The sequence below is a fragment of the Carlito syrichta genome, unplaced genomic scaffold (genome assembly GCF_000164805.1).
Source record: "Carlito syrichta isolate Samal-C Ts95f unplaced genomic scaffold, Tarsius_syrichta-2.0.1 Scaffold309639, whole genome shotgun sequence".
In the NCBI taxonomy this organism is placed as follows: Eukaryota; Metazoa; Chordata; class Mammalia; order Primates; family Tarsiidae; genus Carlito; species Carlito syrichta.
In genome coordinates, this window is record NW_007253735.1 from 312343 (window position 1) to 316931 (window position 4589).

A 4589-nucleotide genomic window follows, 5' to 3' on the forward strand; every position below is an offset into this window, starting at 1 on the left:
TTAATAAATAAATACATACCAAAAAAAAAGAGGAAATTGATGTGCTCTGAAAATAGTAATAATTTCTCTATGTTACATTCAGTAAGTGGCAGATTCTAGGACCATGCCATTTTACAATGTTGATAATCTTAATTGTAAACTGTTTAGTTTTTTAAAATATTAAACACTGATAAAGGAGAGTGCTAAATTTTTTTTTAGAGCTAGATATTTAGGCTAGATTCTCTCAGGGTGTTGAACCTATGGGTGAAGTTTTCTCTTTTTTTAATCTTTCTCCTCTTCCCTTTTCCTCCCCTCCCTTCCTCTATCCTCCCTTTCTTCTCTCCTCCTCCCTTTCCCTTCCTTCCCCTCCTCCTTCTTTTTCTTTGTTTATTTTCTTCATCTGTCTTCCTCTTGCCTTTCCCATTTCCCTTCTCTATTTTTTCTTTGATTGTTGTATTCTGTCAATTACGAGGAAGAAACCTAAGTTTTTGGAGTTCTCCACGTGGGTCAGGAGATTAGAAGCTATAAAATTCCAAGAGTGTGCAGAAATATCCTTGGACCCATATCACCTAGTTTACCACCTGCTTGGCCAATCTATATGTCTACTTTGATTTTTTTAAATGTAATTTATTATAATAGGGAATGTTTTCCTTGAAAATATTTTCAGGAGGGCAAAGAAAAAGTCAGTGACTACACAACTTTTGTAACCGATCACAGTGGAACATGCATGTGTTAGAACCTGGAAGAAACAGGATCCTTTTCTAAATTCTGGAAGCATCCTTGCTTTCCCACATTCACTTTCAAGAGGTGCAGTAAAGCATGGTGTAAAAGCATGTAGACTTTGTGCCAGACAGGCCTGAGCATTTCCTTACTTTCTGGAGCTACAAGATGCTCCAGGCTTCTCTGTTATATTCCTTACTCCGGTCCTAGAATCAACCATTTCTCTAAGGATCTCTGGTTCCTTTTATCAGAGAATAGTATTAGGAAAGGATCTAAGTACTGGGTATATGCTGAAGTTTTTACATCTGTGAAACTGGAAAGATATTTCTCATAGAGTCGTGTGAACATTAAGTGAAATAACACATACAAATATTTAACAAAGGGATTGAAACATAGGAGGCACCTAGTGTATATTAATTCAGCAGAGGCCGACATAGAGCGAACCCTTTGCTTCTTGTTAAGCTCCGTGTTCTCATTTAAAACCAAGTTGATTGGAAAAAGAAATTCCTGAAAGTCTTTTGATTCACAAAACTCTTTGGAACTTGAAGTTCTCTACTCAGAGCTGGGTTTAGGCAAAGTGGAGATTCTGATAAAGTTATCATCTAAGCTGGCATTTTAAAAATTTCTCCCTATTTAGTCCTACAGAAAGAGCCAATTCCCAATACTAGCAGGAAATCTTCCGTGGGTTGAATGTAGAGTGGCTGAACCCTCAAGCTCCTTTGAAGGCATTTGTGGTGGAATTTGCTCATCAATAATCTTAGCATGTAATTGGAAGACCTGGGGCTCCCCTTTGGTCCTTGAGGGATCTGTAAGACTCCTCCATATAATAATAACCATTCAGTTCCCTCAGGAAAGTGATGTTTTGGTTGCTTGTTTGCATGTAGCTGAGCCCTGGATTGGGATGGATACCTTGGGGAACCCCCCTTTAGAGGCTCCAAAATCTACAATAAGCACCAGCTTCTAGGTAATCTAAGACCTCTCACGCAGTGCCATATGACTCACTTAGGATCTCAAGCAAACTGTGGCAGCAGCTGAAGCACATTTATACTTTTATCGCACAGCCTCAGGAAATCTTTCACTATTTGAAATCTAAGGCCCTCAGAGACCAACAGCTTTTCTTTTTTCAGACTTCAGAAAGTCTGGTAGCTGAAGCAGTTCTGAATTGAGATCTCATAATTCTCAAGGACGTAGGTATGTTTTCCCTGATTTTTTTTTAAAGCAGTGTTCTTCACACTGTGAGTAGAAATAATGGGTTTGTCGAAAAGAAAGGGGCTCAGAAGTAGGTATAAAAATGACTCTTAATTCCATTTTTCCCCAAGTTCCTCTGCCACATCTCACAAGAATAGAGTCAGAAGTTTCCCATAGATAATTCTGGGTCACCTTTACTTAGACATCCATTGGCATAGTCATTGCTATTTGGAACACTGCTGCCAATTGGTGTTAATAAACTCTGGGAAACAAGTTCATATGATTGGCCTACAGTTTAATAAAGAGATACACTACCTACTTTGTTTTGAGTGCCCACCATAGGACACACACTGACTGAATTTTCCCATTTTTTATCTTACTTCATCCTCTTTTGCTAAAGGGATATTGACCTGCCCACAGTCCCAAAGCAAGTAAGTGTTAAAGTTATTATTTCAACTCAATGGTTAAGATTCTAATTTGTTCATTCACTTAACAAATATTTGAGTCTATGTGCCTGGCACTAATCTAGGTGGTAAGTAATAATGCACAAAACAGCAGTAAACAAAATAGACCTTGTCTCTTCCTTCATGGAATTTAGTACAATGTTATTCCATTAAGAGTCTTTTTAGAACTCCCCAAATGAGGTCATGATGACTGGGGGGTGATTCTACAAACCTCTTTAGAAGCAATTTTAATGGAACCTTTTATTTCCAGACTATCTCGATGGCTTAGACTCCTCCTTCTCTTTTTATAACAATAATAACTCCTTAAAATCTAATGTTTTTTTTTTTTCATTTTCAACACACTTTCTTTTGATATTTTAAAAATATTTTTCTTGGTTGGGTTTGGTGGCTCAACCTGTAATACCAGCACTTTGGGAGGTCGAGGCAAGTGGATTGCCTGAGCCTGTGGGTTTGAGACCAGACTGGGCAAATTGGTGAGACCTCGTCTCTACAAAAAAAAAAAAATTAGTTGAGCATGGTAGTGTATGCCTGTAGTTCCAACTACTTGGAAGACTGAGGCAGAAGGACTGCCAGAGCCCAGCAGGTCGACTCTGGGGTGGCCATGAGTGTGCCATTGCACCCCAGCCTGGGTGACAGAGTGAGACTTCAACTCAAAAAAAAATATATATATATATATTTTTTTTTTCCCCCTTTCATGACTACTGGTATTTATTTGAGACCCTTGCAGAAAATCTTGGTCGTTGCAAGACTTGGTTGGGGAAGACACATAGTAGTAGCAGCAGTATTTGGATTCAGGCCTTGCAACCCTTTAGTGTTGGTGCTGGGTAAACATGGCCATTTCTCTCTGCACTGACTCCAGATTTCTCCTTGCCACTCTGGATCTAGACACATTTATTAACAGTGACTGCAGTGCATAATGGAAAAGGTTGCCCATCAAGAGAACACAGAAAGTACCGCGAATATTAATGGCTGATGATGGAGATGGCAGTCTGGGGCAGTTCAATATGGGGAATATGTAATGGCTTTTAGAAATTTGGCCTACAGCTTAGGTGAATAGACTTGTGTGGTCAGTACTAAGGAAGTTGATTAAACAAGTGTTTGAGAAGGTGTTTGGAAAAGAATTCAGAATCTACCCTAAGTCAGATGTGTTTCATTTTGGAGTTTTTCTAGGCTTTCCTTCCTACCTTGTGTGGAGGAAAAGAGGTTGGTTTATAATATGGGAGGGATAATATCACTTTAGTCAAAGGGCCACAGTGCTTAGCAAGCAGTAACCCTTTCTTGAACTCCCACCGATGGTCAGTAGTATTTGGCTGGAGCTCTAGATCATGAATCAGTCACTTTATCTCACCTAGCCTCAGTTTCTTTATGTCTTTGAGGTCTATCTATCACCTATCTAATCGAATCTATCATCATCTTCCTTCTATCTGTCTATCTATATATCTGATCATGTAGTTATTAAATGAAGAAGTGAATGCAAAAACCCCAGAACCTCTGTTTTTTTTACAACTCTAGAGCAACAGTTGTCAACCAGGTGGAATGTTATTTCTCAGGGGACATTTTGCAATGTTCAAAGACATTTTTGGTTTCACAAATGGGAGTGGGTGGGTGGTGTTACTACAATCTAATGGGTAGAGACCAGAGAGACTGCTAAATATCTTACAATGCACAGGACAGCTCTTCCCCTGCCCCCACATCAAAGAACTGTCCAGCACATAGCGCTAACTGCTGAGGTTAAAAAAATCTGGCTCTGAAAAATTGTGTGGATTTTACAATTAAGTAATTGTGTGAAGTTGAGGGGCACCACATATGTCAGTTTCCTAATATGTATGATCAGAACACTGCCTGTCATAGCGATTACAGGCTATTGTGTCTGCTGTGAATTAAAGAGTACACACACAAGACAAAGGTCACAGAAAAAAAATGTTTAAAAGACTAGGTTAATGTAATGGGAAGTACTGCTGGTCAGAGAGTCAACTGGTACATTACTGGATGGAAATCTACAAACAAGTGTAAAGAGGCTGAAAAGTATATAATCCTAGAAATTCATCCTAAGGAAAAAAAGAGACATGAGAAGACATCTACAAGGGAACTTTTTGGAGCATTGTCTGTAAAGGTGACAAATTGGAAGTCAGGGAGTGGTGTATGATCATGGTCTCTGTCCAATAGTGTTTCCCAAGCTGACTGAGTCGGTTCTTGTGAAACCAGTCACATTGTGTATGTAATAGTCATTCAAATGGG